At 38.7% G+C, this 13097-nt stretch overlaps 1 pseudogene across 1 annotated transcript; it reads left to right on the top strand.

The window, feature by feature from the left end:
* The first annotated feature begins 3641 nt into the window (after positions 1-3641).
* LOC307182365 (large ribosomal subunit protein uL14-like) lies at positions 3642-4171 on the top strand (annotated as a pseudogene). Its single transcript has one exon. The product of its transcript is annotated as a large ribosomal subunit protein uL14-like (transcript).
* Positions 4172-13097: the final 8926 nt, after the last annotated feature.

The raw sequence follows: 13097 nt of genomic DNA, 5'->3' as shown, positions 1-13097 counted from the left end.
CAGCTATAGAAATGACACCCTTTGCAATCTTTCACCAACATCCCTCCATCTGGCTCAGTGTCCTATAGTTTGGGCCACAGGTCAGATTATACATCTTGTCTTTCCTCCTCATATGGTTTACCTTCCTCTGTATTTTTACTAAACACAGAGTTATTGAGCACAGAGTTCAGGTGGTCAGGAATGGCAGTAAATATTGGACACCTCTTTTATACAAGTTTGGAAAATCAAATAGAAAATGAAGTGGTTTCCCCTTTGGGTGGTAATGGATATTTATGGCTTTAATGGAAATGATGGTTTCACAGGTGTACGCTTATCTTCAAACTCACAGATTTGTATACCTTCAATATATATACAGCTTTTTATGTGTCAATCATAGCTTCATAAAGTGGTTTTAAAAATTTAAAAATTAAATTAAATTTTTATCAGAACACGAAGTGGTTTCTCACTGAATACTATTTTCACCGCCCTGTTGAACACTATGTTGACCAGCAACCACAATCGAAAGCCAAAGGGTAAATATTTCTGCTTGGAAGATAACTTTTTTTCACTCCTTTATTGACCATAGCTCTAGAAAGTATTGTTTCATGGTCTGCTGCAGTGCCCAAATGTGGGTATGGATACATATATATATATGTGTGTGTGTGTGTGTGTGTGTGTATCTCCAACTTTATATTGTGTTTTTCTTCATGTGTTTCTCTAACAAGAGAAGAAAACCATTAACTATTGGTAAACAAACTCCCAGCAATCAAACTCTTCACACAACAGTTCAGCTTAAGAAATCCTGCTATCTCGTCCTGAGTGTTCATCATAGAAATATTTTGCCTATAACGTGAGAGTTTAGATCCCTGGTTTTCACTCTTCAAGATACTGAGATTTATGAGTTTAGATGTAAATGGCATTATGAAAAAAATTATTTTAATTTCATTCCCCATTTCAAAGACAAAAATGTACCATTCCCACATTCCAGAACAGTGCCCTCACTGGAGGAGATCAGTGTCGCCCTAACTATGTGTTTCTCCTGTCAGCATGAAAAGATGTGCACACAGAGACCCCGATTTGTTCTTATGCACAATCTTCAGTACTTCCTTCAATGCCAAATGAAGATTAAGAGTTAAAGTACAGCTATTCTTTGTGAGAAAGCATTTTGTTGTTTGACACACAAGAGCCACCTCTTTGATTCATGTGACAAAGCTCTTTCTCATTGTAAGTTAGCTGGAGCTCCGTCAATATCTTTCCCAATAACCCTACGTAAGTCTACATTATGCCCACAAAGTGTTATTGATTGAATTTTTAAAAAATCTTTCTTCTTGCAACATGAAATTTAAGTGATAAGCAAAATAAAAAGTCATCGTGCAGTTCTGCACACATACATCTTGGTAACTCCCGCTCTGCCCCTGGAGTGGGCTGAAGGGTGGCCCCCGAAGATATCAGGCCCTAATCCCTGAAAACTGTGAATGTTACCTGGTAAAGTTTTTGAGATGTGATTAAATTAAGGATCTTGAGATGAGGCGATTATTCTGGGTAGTCCACTTGGGTCCTAAACTCCATCACATGTAATCTTATAAGAGGAAAGCAGACATAAAGTTGACCACACACAGAAGAAAAGGCTATGTGAGGACATATGATGAGAAACACAACTTTTGTTTTTCTGAGTTGTTGCCTAGGCATTTTGCAATATGATAACCCTGTGCACACCTAGATTATGGACATTTAGGTAAGGACTTGAGTTTAGGATTCCTGCCACAAGTTTCCATTTTACTTTTCCCACTTAGAGGTAAACACCAGAAAAGTTAGTGACCTCCACCCCAACCACCTTATAGGTAATAGATCCTTGCTACCCTGCTTTCTACCTCCTGCTCGCTCAGGACCAGAGATGGGCTGCTCTCCCCCTGGCTCATTGCGTCCCCTTGCTTCTGAGATCTGTAATACATCTTGTGACTACTTTCTTGATGTAGATGTGGGTTTCATTTCCCCAAAGTGGGAGCTGGGGTGCTTGTGGGTGGTTTGTGCCTCCACATTCAGTAGGTCCTAATCCACATATTCTTAAATTGGTATACCAGCTCCATCTCAGGACAGCAGCAGAGACTGGAGTGATGCAGTTACAGGCCAAAGAAAGCATGAGTTGCTTGAAATTGATGCAAAAACATCAATGGTTTTAAGTCACAGACCAGCCACCACAAGCTGAAAGAGCCAAGAAATAGACCTCCCCTAATACCTCTGGAGGGAATGTGACCCTGCCAAACCTTGATTTCAGCCCAGTAAAGCTGATTTTGGACTTCTGGTTTCCAGAACAGGTTGTTGTAATTTTTTGCAATGGCTCCAGGAAACTAAGACAATTCCTCAATGGCTATATCCATATGTAAAGTCAAGTGTCTCCCACAATTCCCAGGCAGTGGCAATGTTTCTTCCACGTTGTACACTGTTGATATTATTCGGCATCCAACATTGTCATAATACACTCAGCCTGTCAGCATCCCTTTCTGGGTCCTGCAGAACATCATGGTTGTCGTTAACTCTCAGGACGGTTTTCAAGCTCTTTAGCAATAGTGTACTTGTGCGTCTTTTTATTTGAAGAGTATTCCTCTGAATGGTTCCTCTATAGTTTTGATCCCTGTGATAAAATTTATCAATTTCATAAGAAAAGCTTTTTTTTGCAATTTTTTTTTGGGGGTAAGAAAACTTGGTTTATAAGAGGTCTTGTGCTTTGCAAGAAAATTATATGAAAGCTTCAATAGTTTTATGTCGCTGTGGGAAAAATTCTTAACAGACCATCTAGACTAGAGGCAAATGAATTAACAATTCATTGAAATTCAACTCTCAGATGTTCATCGTTCTACCTCCTTTTTGAAACCATCTTGTTTTACTTGTACAAAATCAATAAAATACAGATTCTATTTGTCCTAAATTACAGAGCTTCCCATCATTTTTGCCTGAAAATCTGTTCAAAAGTTTCTTTTGTAAACTTCATGTTTACAAACTTACTATGAATTGTAGCATTTATTGATTCATTTTTGGCCTCAAAATCCACTAAGAATGGTATAAACACTTGAAAATAACCTAGTAAATTTGAATATTTGTATCCAATCTGGCACAGCAGTTTCAAACCTAGATTTTTTAAAGAAACCTTTGTATCCACACGTGCACTGAGAGACATGAACAAGAGTGTTCAAGCAGCATGATTTGTAAAAGCAAGTAAAAGCATTCTGTTACTGAAAGTAACAGAATGTCTACTAGCAATAGAATAAATACATGAAAAATTGTGGTATATTCATAAGTTCATTCTGCTATATGAATATGTACAGCAGAGAAAATAGAATGAATCAGAGCTAAGTACATCAGCATGGGTGAATCTCAAAGCGTTGTGAGTGAATCTCAAAATGTCCAGTGAGAATAGAACCACTATCGCTAATATTTTCAAATCTAAGAACAGTATTGGTTCTTTATTTTTCTTTACCCGTTGTAGGAACTGTGACTTGTCTGGAAATTTGATTATACTGTATTTTCAAAGAAAGTCCATGCAAACCAACCAGACACCAGGAGAACTCAAAAGGTAACATTACTTTGGTAAACTCAACAAATTCCAGAGGCTATTCCTTAGGCAAGTAATTTGTACATCAAGAATCAGAAAGAGGGCGCTCAAGATGTCAAACCGAGGACGTGGTGGGTCCTCTGGTGCGAAATTCCAGATTTCCTTGGGTCTTCTGGTTGGAGCTGTGATCAATTGTGCTGACAAAACAGGAGCCAAAAATCTGTATAGCATCTCTGTGAAGGGGATCAAGGAACGACTGAGTAGACTTCCTGCTGCTGGTGTGAGTGACATGGTGATGGCCACAGTCAAAAAAGGCAAACCAGAGCTCAGAAAGAAGGTACATCCAGCAGTGGTAATTCGACAAGGAAAGTGATACCGGAGAAAAGATGGTGTGTTTCTTTATTTGAAGATAATGCAGGGGTCATAGTAAACAATAAAGGTGAGATGAAAGGTTCTGCCATCACAGGACCAGTTGCAAGGGAATGTGCAGACTTGTGGCCCAGGATTGCATCCAATGCTGGCAGCATTGCATGGTTCTTCGGTGCATTTGTAAAAGAAAAAAATAATAATAAAAATTATTTGCTCCCAAAAAAAAAGAATCAGAAAGAATGTCATCATTTCTCAGAAGTGATCTCACATTAACACAATTTGCAGAGACTGGTGAGTAACTCAGAATGTCAGTTTATTAATTTATAATGAGTAACATAACTACCACACTGACCAAAATACTCAAGCGTGTAAAACACATGAATCAGAACACAAGTCATCGGATGTTCTTGATGTGTATTCAGTAAGAACAAGGACGCTTAAATGTATATTCAGATGTTTAATGACACCTCAATGAGAGTCCACCTTCCAAAGGAACTAGGAAAGTCAATATACTGGAGAAGGCAGATCCTCCTTGAATGCAGATTGAAGGAGTACTACAACTTATCTATGCTCTAAGCCTATGCTTCTGGAGTTCAAGCACACCTGAGGACACTCCTGCAGCACAATGCCTGGCACAAAGAACACCTGCAATAAATATATGGCAAAGGTGGACTTCCCTGGCAGTCCATTGGTTAAGACTCCATGCTTCCACTGCAAGGGTTGAGGGTTCGATCCCTGGTCAGAGAACCAGGATTCTGCACGCCGTGTGGTGCAGCAAAAAAAAAAAAAATTTACATCACATTATATATGACATAAAACATTTGCTGTTTGCTTCTTTTTCCCCCTACTCAATCATTCAGAAAATATCTATAAAATTGTCTCCTGAACACAAGGTACTGCTGGGAGATGAAGAGTATACAGTTGAGAAAGACACTACCCCTGCCATTATATAATAACCAGCAAGTGGTTTTACAAAGCACTTTCTCAGTTACCTTATTTGAACCTTGCAAGATCTTGAAACATTCTTGTCATCCTTTTCTTATGAATGAGGAAATCAAGCCTCAAGTTATTTAAATAACTTGCCTATGGTCATTCAACTAGTAATGGTAGAGCCTGGATTTGCACCCGTCTTTTGACTAATATATATACGTGCTATATATATATATATATATATATATATATATATATATATATATATATATATATATATATATAACAAAGAAACAGAGAAGGAAATAAAATTACTCAAAGCCAACAAACATAGTCTATCTTCCTAGAGCATCAAATAAAAGCAAGTGAAAATAATATTTAAAATATTATATATGCATACATATTGTATTACATTATTTATATTGTATTATATTGTATTATACTCAGTGCTAACTATGGAGAATGAAAAATTCTATGCACATTTCTGATAAAACACTAAGCCAAAGTGAAAATATTTGATTGGCTTCTGTGCCTCCTTTCCTTCAGCAGTATGAATCACTTTATTCTGCCCTGCTCTCTAGATTCACCATTTCCCTTCTCTTTCTTAATATAGTGAACCAAGTTGACTGGATTTATGCCCTGGAAGGAGGCTGACACAGTCAGCGGTTCAGTGCACAAGTTCTAGATCTAGATCTAGACCTCCTAAGGCGGCATCCCGTTTCCACCACTGTTTAGCTGTGTGACTTTGTGTTTGTGCCTTAATTTCCTCATCTATAAAATAGAGATGAGAATAGTACCTACCTCACAGTGTTGTTGAGTTAATACATATAGAACAGCATTTAGACAAGTGTTCCTATAAATGTTGACAATTCTTTTTCAGACTAGCAGTGACATCCATTTGTCCTACCTCCTTGAAACTGTGCCCTAACAACCTTGATAATGAAGAAGGCCATGGTAATAATAACCTTGTGCTCAGTGCCTGTGATGTATGAGCGCTATCCAAGAGGCTTTGGATACAATACCTCATTTAACGGTTATAATAAATTCTCTGCTGTATTCATTTGCATACAAAATCTGAAAATAAGGAAACTAAGATTTAGAGAATTTAAGGAAGTTGCCCAAGATTACACAAGTAGTAAATTATGGAGCCAAGATTTGGAATGGATTCTTTCCAACTGTAGAGCCTGTGTTTTTCCCCTTGGATAGAGCTTGGGGTATCCTCCAACTGTTTGCTTAAATGTTTACAAACAAACAATCTTATGGTATATTCCACAGATAGGTAATCCCACCTAGCATGAATTTTTCTATTCAATTTTCTGAGCACACCTCATTTCCCATAGTTTCAGATTTGCAAATAGAGGGCCTACCTTACTGCAGCCTTCTTGCATTCGGTTAGAGACCACAGAAAGAGAGAGAGAGAACATCAAAATGAGCCTTCAGAAACAAATTTATTTCATTGAAAGAGGTCCATTTTCCTAGAAGAAAGTAGAACTGCCTGTGCCTGAAGCCCCTGGGTTGTAAGCAAGCTAAAAATGTCAAAGATTTAAAAAAAGAAAGCCTTGGCAAAAACCTCATCAATCAAGCAATGAGGGCTTACCAGTAAGTTCCGTGACACTGAGCATCAGATTGAGAATTATTCATCAAAGAAGCCGCTGTCCGTTCCTCACATTTAGTATTCAGATTCACAATTTTCCTGTGCATGCCGTAGTTTAATGATCAGGGACAAAAAGTGACCTGAAGAACCCAGCATGTATTTTCTGTTTACTTGTCACAGACACTAACCTGTCCTCAAGGTCTCCACAAAGCCATCCACCCAGAGGGGAGCTTGGTCTTCACAGAATCTGCACTACCTCAGAGCCCTGCTGACTAGTCAAGAAACTTAGGGAAATGCTATTGAGTGAAAAAACCATGGAGAGGCAGGTGCAGAGCGGGCACAGCTGTGCTCCCTGATGAGTCCCCAGGGTCTAAAATGGTCAGCTAGGGGACTTCTCTGGTGGCCCAGTGGTTAAGACTCCACGCTTCTGCTACAAGGGGCATGGGTTCTACCCCTGGTCGGGGAACTAAGATCCCACATGCCACGCAGCATGGCCAAAAATTTTAAAAATAATAAAATAAAATAAAATGGTCGGCCAGGTATCATGTCTCTGCTTTGAAAAAATATTAGGGAACCCAACAAATTTAATTTAATTTAATTTAAAATTTGATGACCAGAGCCTTTAAAAAGCATTTCCCCGTAGAGTCTCCATTTGGTCCCACAAACTTGAAGGCAGATGCTGCTTTCCCCATGTTCTAAATGAAGTGACTGAGGCTCTGTCCAGGGTGATGAAGCAGTAAAGGAGGCAGCTGGGGTCTGAGCCCAGCTGAATGTCTCTGAAACCCCTCCTGTTACTGCCCTGGGCTCAAGTACATCCAATGCCCATCCTGAGCTCCAGCTATATGCCAGGCACTGTTCTGGGTGCTCAGAGAAATGGAGACAGGACATAGTCCCTGAGAGATGGGACAAATAATCAGGCATGTCAAATCCTCCGCAGTGGTTGTCAGCAGGGCATTCTACCATGGGGCGAGGCAGTGACACCAAAGCTGGGGCCTGAGAGATGACCAGAAATTGGTCAGACAAAGGGAGTGTTCCATGAAGGCTTTGAGCCCAAAACCTCAACCCGAACAGTCTCCAATCTGACAGCCAAATAACATTCCCCTCCTATTGAGGGCTCCTGCGATTCATCTACTTCGCATTTTCACACGGCTGGGCAAATATTTTTTAAAGAACCATTTTTCTAGGAAAAAAAAATACATATATATAATACACACATAGTATGTATATGTATATATGTATATGTGTGTGAATGTGTATTTACATAAATATTCATATATATATGTGTCTATATACATGTAGAAATAGAGATATAGATCTAGATACAGATAAACTACATACGGAAGGACAAAAAAGCCATTAAATTCATTGAGTACTATTTTTCTATGTGGAACTTTAGCTAGTTTTTTCAGTTATTCAATTATTTAAGAAACACTTAAAAAGTATTTAATGAGCATCTATATATGTCGAGCATTGTGCTAGGCAGTGAGGATACAGCAACAAATAAGATCCTGTTCTCATGGTACTTACATTCTACTGGGGGAAGCAGATACAAGTAAACCTAAATAAGCAAGATACTTACAAATTACAATAAATACTAGAAAGTGAATAAAGGGATGAGAAAGAGGAAAACATCGGGGGCCACCTTAGGTAGAATGTCAGAGTAGACTTCTCTGAGGAGGTGATGTCCGAACTGAGACCTTGCAATTTCAAGAGCACTCCAGGTGGATGAGACAACAAGGATACGGGTCTAAAGGCAGAAAAGAGCTCGATGTGTTAATGCTCTGGTCTTCAACCTTGGCTGCCCCTTTGATTACCCTGGAGAACTTTCTAAAACTACAGATGCCCAGGCTTCACTCAAGTGCTAGGTATTTTTTAAGTGCTTCAGCTGATTTTAAAGTGCCATTAGATTGAGTATCACTGAATAAAGGATCAGAAAGGAAGCCAGTGTGACTGATGCACAGTGAATAAGGGGAATTGAGGTTGGATAAATACACAGGTGCAAGTCTGTGCAGGACCTTGTATGCCTTGGGAAGGAATGTGAATTTTATGCTAGGTGTGAGGGGAAAGTATAGGAGCATTTTTCAGGGACATGTCATTAAGTGATTCACATTTCTATAAGATCACCCTGATTACAGAGTGGAGGAGAATGGAGAGTAGGGGCAAGAGTGGAAGGAGGACCAATGTAGAGACCATCACAGTTGTTTGGATGAGAAGTGATGGTGGCTTAGATTGGGGAGGGGGCAGTAGAGATGGGAAGAAGTGGATGGGCTTAGATTAACTACCTGGAGTTAGTTCAGACTTCACAGGTTTAAGGCACGGTCCTCTGTGAGGCTCCTTTCACTTCAGACACCAGCCACAAGCTCCAGGGTTCTCAGGCCACCTGCACTTCTAACCAACTGGCTGCCTGTTTGAGGGTTCCATTATACTTCAGGTTCAATAATTTCCTAGAACAACTCATAGAACTCAGGAAAATATTATCCTTAACAATTTTATTATATAGGATACAAATTAAGACCAGCCAAATGAAGAGACACATAAGGTGAGGTCTGGGAGAATCCCAAACGTGAAGTTTCTGTGTCCTCAGCACGTGTCACCCTCCTGGCACATCAATGTGTATCACAAATCAGGAAGCTCACCCAAGCCCTAGGGCCCAGAATTTTTACTGTGTTTTCATTATATAGGCATGATCAATTGAATCATTGGCCACAGAACAGAATTTAATCTCCAGCTGCCCCACCCCCAGAGGTTGGGCTGATATCAAATGGCTCAAGGCTCCAACCCTCAAATCACATGGATGGCCTTCCTGGCATGGCTAGCTCCTGTCCTGAGTCATCTCATTAGCATAAACTCAGGTGTGGTCTAAGGGGCCCACTATGATTAATAAAGACATTCCTATCACGTGGGAGATTGCAAGGGTAGAGAGTCCCTCCCAGGAATGGAGACAAAGACCAGACAGTTCTTCATCACTGCTCTGGGGCCACTTACTGAGCTAGAGGAGCATAGGCCTGGTGAAGGTCGTGGTCTGGAATCAGGAGTGTGGTTTTGCAGTTGTGAAGTTTAGATTCCTATTAGACAGTCACATGGAGATGTCAAGTAGGTAGCTCAATGGATGAGAGTGGCCTCAGGGGTGAGATCTGGGCTGTGGATATAAATTTTACAGTCATCAGTACATTAATGGTACTTGAAACCAGCAGACAGGGTGAAATCAATTAGCAAGTTGGCATTAATAGAGAAGATGGTCCAGGTCCAAGCCCCAAAGCAAACCAGTTTAGAGTTATTGCCACCTACAACTCAGCTTTTCCTGCTGTCTCACCTTTATTTGCTCAGACAGCAAAAAATGAAAGTTTATCCCAATTGAGACAAGTCCCATCTTTTATACAGTACGTACAATCTCTTCAAAAGTCACGTGTCACAGGAGCAAAGCTAGATGATTTCCACAGTGAGCACTGGGCTCAAGCAGGTGAGGTCTATTCTAAAACAGATAGTAAAATAAAATGAAAAGCAGTAATCCAGCATATTTGAAATAACATTTGGGGTAAACCAAGACATGTTCCTTTCACCAATGTGAAAGTATGAAAGGATTAAAAAAAGGAGATGAGTTTGTAATTTCAACAAAAAATGAGTTTATAATTTCTTTTTACTGATAATATTCACTTTCCATGCAATAACTGTGACTAAAATGATTACACTGTTTGAACTTTGTTTCAAAAAAGAAAAAGTTGCTTATTCCTTATTGAAAAGGAATTTCAAAGTTGAATTGATTTTTTCAACTTTTAAAAGTTAACATAAAACTACTGGAAATCCAATAGATGAATTACCCTTGAGAGCAGTGCCAACTTAGGACCAGGATTATCAGGGTGATAATAAGATCTTCATCCAAAACCATCCCAAGGGTGGTAATAATAATAAATAATGAAAAGAGCAGTCAACATTCATAGAGTTCTTATTATATGCCAACCCTCAGGTAAGTATTTCACGGACATGATTTTATCCAATAATATTTTTAATATGTATTGAATGCATGCATTTAATTTTTATTTAATAATGTTTGTTAAACAATAACCCTGAGAAATAGGAATTGTTACTATCCCATTTTACAAGTGAAGAAGCTGAGACTTAAATAGATAGAGTAACTTGCTTCTCTACAAGCCACAGTTGTTTAACCAAGGTAACAAGGCCACAGTTCATAAGCCCCAAAGCCAAGATACTAACCTAGTTCTGTCTGAAGATGAAGCTATAAGAGGTCCAAGAGTTAAAGGAGAGATAGAGAGCCACTGATGCCCTTAACCATGTCTTGGCTGTATGACTGCCTCACTGATGTGTGTTTTTTCTGATAGAAGTGATTTAGTACCATGTGCAGATGCTGGCAATGCCAAGATACCGAAATGTCTAGACCTCAAAACATCAGATTATCTATTAAAACTATGATGCATCCATCATGTATTATTTCTTGTTATATAAATACATCATAAATACAAATAGATAGTATTTATTTATAACTGAATGATTTCTTTATCATTGCTATAGTAATAAAAACTATCATGCATTAAGTGGTTTCTATGCCTCAGGCTCTTTACAAATATTTTTATTTAATCTTCATAGCACTCAGCATGATAGATCTGACAATCCCCTACAGAGAGCCAGAAGATTTAAAATTTGTCCAAGGTCACACAGTGACAGGGTTGGGATGTCTGGGTGCACGTTCTCTCCCACATAAAGAACTAAGGGTAGCAGTCCCTTAGCTCCAGGCATTGTTCAGAAGTATCTGTTTATCACTGACGTCAGTCTCTGCCATCTGCATTCCCACTTAGCTGCAGGTAATAAAGATCTCCCACCTATTTTATTAAACTGAATATATTAACATTATTTGAACAGCCATTACCGCTCAGTGCTCTGATACAGAGATAGCCTCAGTGATTACTGACGTGCGTAGAGTTCTTTGCCTCCATGCTAAACCATGTCACCCTGACGTGCTTTTGTATATTTAATTTTTTGAAACTCATGTGTCTGTTTTTATCATTTTTCTGCCTCCAGTTCACTGCTAAGCTGTAAGCTGCCACACACATCTTGCTGATGTTCTTCCGCCTGCTTCTAGAGCAGAACTACTGACATTTTGTGCCTGATAATTCTTTGTTTGGGTAGGGGCTGTCTTGTGTATTTTAGTATATTTTTCAGCATCCCTGGCCTCTATCTTCTAATGCCAATAACATCTCTCCTTTCCTCCCCAGTCATGACAATCAAAAATCTCTCCAAAATATACAAACAGCTCATAAAACTCAATATCAAAAAAAAAAAAAGCAGTCCAATCCAAAACTGGACGCAGGTTGTTTCCATGTCTTGGCATCAAAAAACAATTGGCTTAAGAAGATGTGGTACATCTTTGTACTTGAAAATATTCCTTTGTACCACAAAGTACCATCTTTGTGGTACAAAGGAATATTACTCAGCCATAAAAAAGAATGAAATAATGCCATCTGCAGCAATATGGATGGACCTAGAGAATATTATTCTCAATGAAGTAGGTCAGACAGAGAAAGACAAATACTATATGATATCACTTATATGTGGAATCTAAAGAATAATATAAATGAATTTATATACAAAACAGAAACAGACTCACAGACATAGAAAACAAACCTATGGTTACGAAAAGGGAAAGGAATGGGGGGAGGATAAATTAGGAGTATGGTATTAACAGGTACAAACTACTATACATAAAATAGATAAGTAACAAGGATTTATTCTATAGCACAGGGAATTATATTTAATATCTTACAATAAACTATAATGGAATGTAACCTGAAAAAAAACTGAATCGCTATGCTGTGCACCTGAACTAACACAATATTGTAAATCAACTATACTTCAATTTAAATAAATGTCTCCAGACATTGTCAAATGTCACCTGGTGGAGGGAGAGGCAAAATCACCCCCAGTTAAGAACCACTTTTTAGGCGTGTACATACACACACACACACACACACATTTATACCTCTAATGTGTTTCACAATGCTGTTTAAAGGAGGAAACAGCCAGCCAGGCTTTCTAGCCAAAAACACAAAGTTAAATTAGACAAACTCAAGTAGTATTGTGAGGAAACCACTCTGAGTACAATGTGTGAACTTTAGTGCATGAAGCCTGTAACATGTTTTTTGCTCAGCGGCCTGTTTTATTTTTTATATATTTTATATTTCCAGCATATCCTTCTGAAGAGCTGAGGCCCTCAGATAAGTGACCATATAAAAGAAAATTTACTACGTATGCCACTATGGTGATCACCCATGCTTCTATCATATTACTTGAATAGTCAGTCTGCAAAGCAAATAATTATCTCTAAATCTCCACTTCTCCTACAACTGAAAAATCCTATAATGCTTCCATTGTCCCTGAATCAATACTTCTGTTAATTTAAAAAAAACCTAGTTAAAATGTTACTGTCAAATTTATTGTTCCTTCTCATGTATTAGCCCACCCACTCGTAAGAAATACCTGATATAATACTTCATTGATTCTTCTTTGCACAGATATTTCTACCTGTTCAAATTCTGACTCTCAGGTAGACTCGCTCTGAGAATGTCTGTGAGGCAAACAGCATGACGGTCTCCATCATTTTGAAACTTGCTGCCGATGTGCATTTTCCCCTGCTGACAGCAGCATTCCAAAAGAATCAATTTC

The sequence above is a fragment of the Stenella coeruleoalba genome (assembly GCF_951394435.1).
Source record: "Stenella coeruleoalba genome assembly, chromosome: 2".
NCBI lineage: Eukaryota > Metazoa > Chordata > Mammalia > Artiodactyla > Delphinidae > Stenella > Stenella coeruleoalba.
Note: the sequence above shows the minus strand (reverse complement) of the source record. Positions and strands in the feature narration are given on the sequence as shown.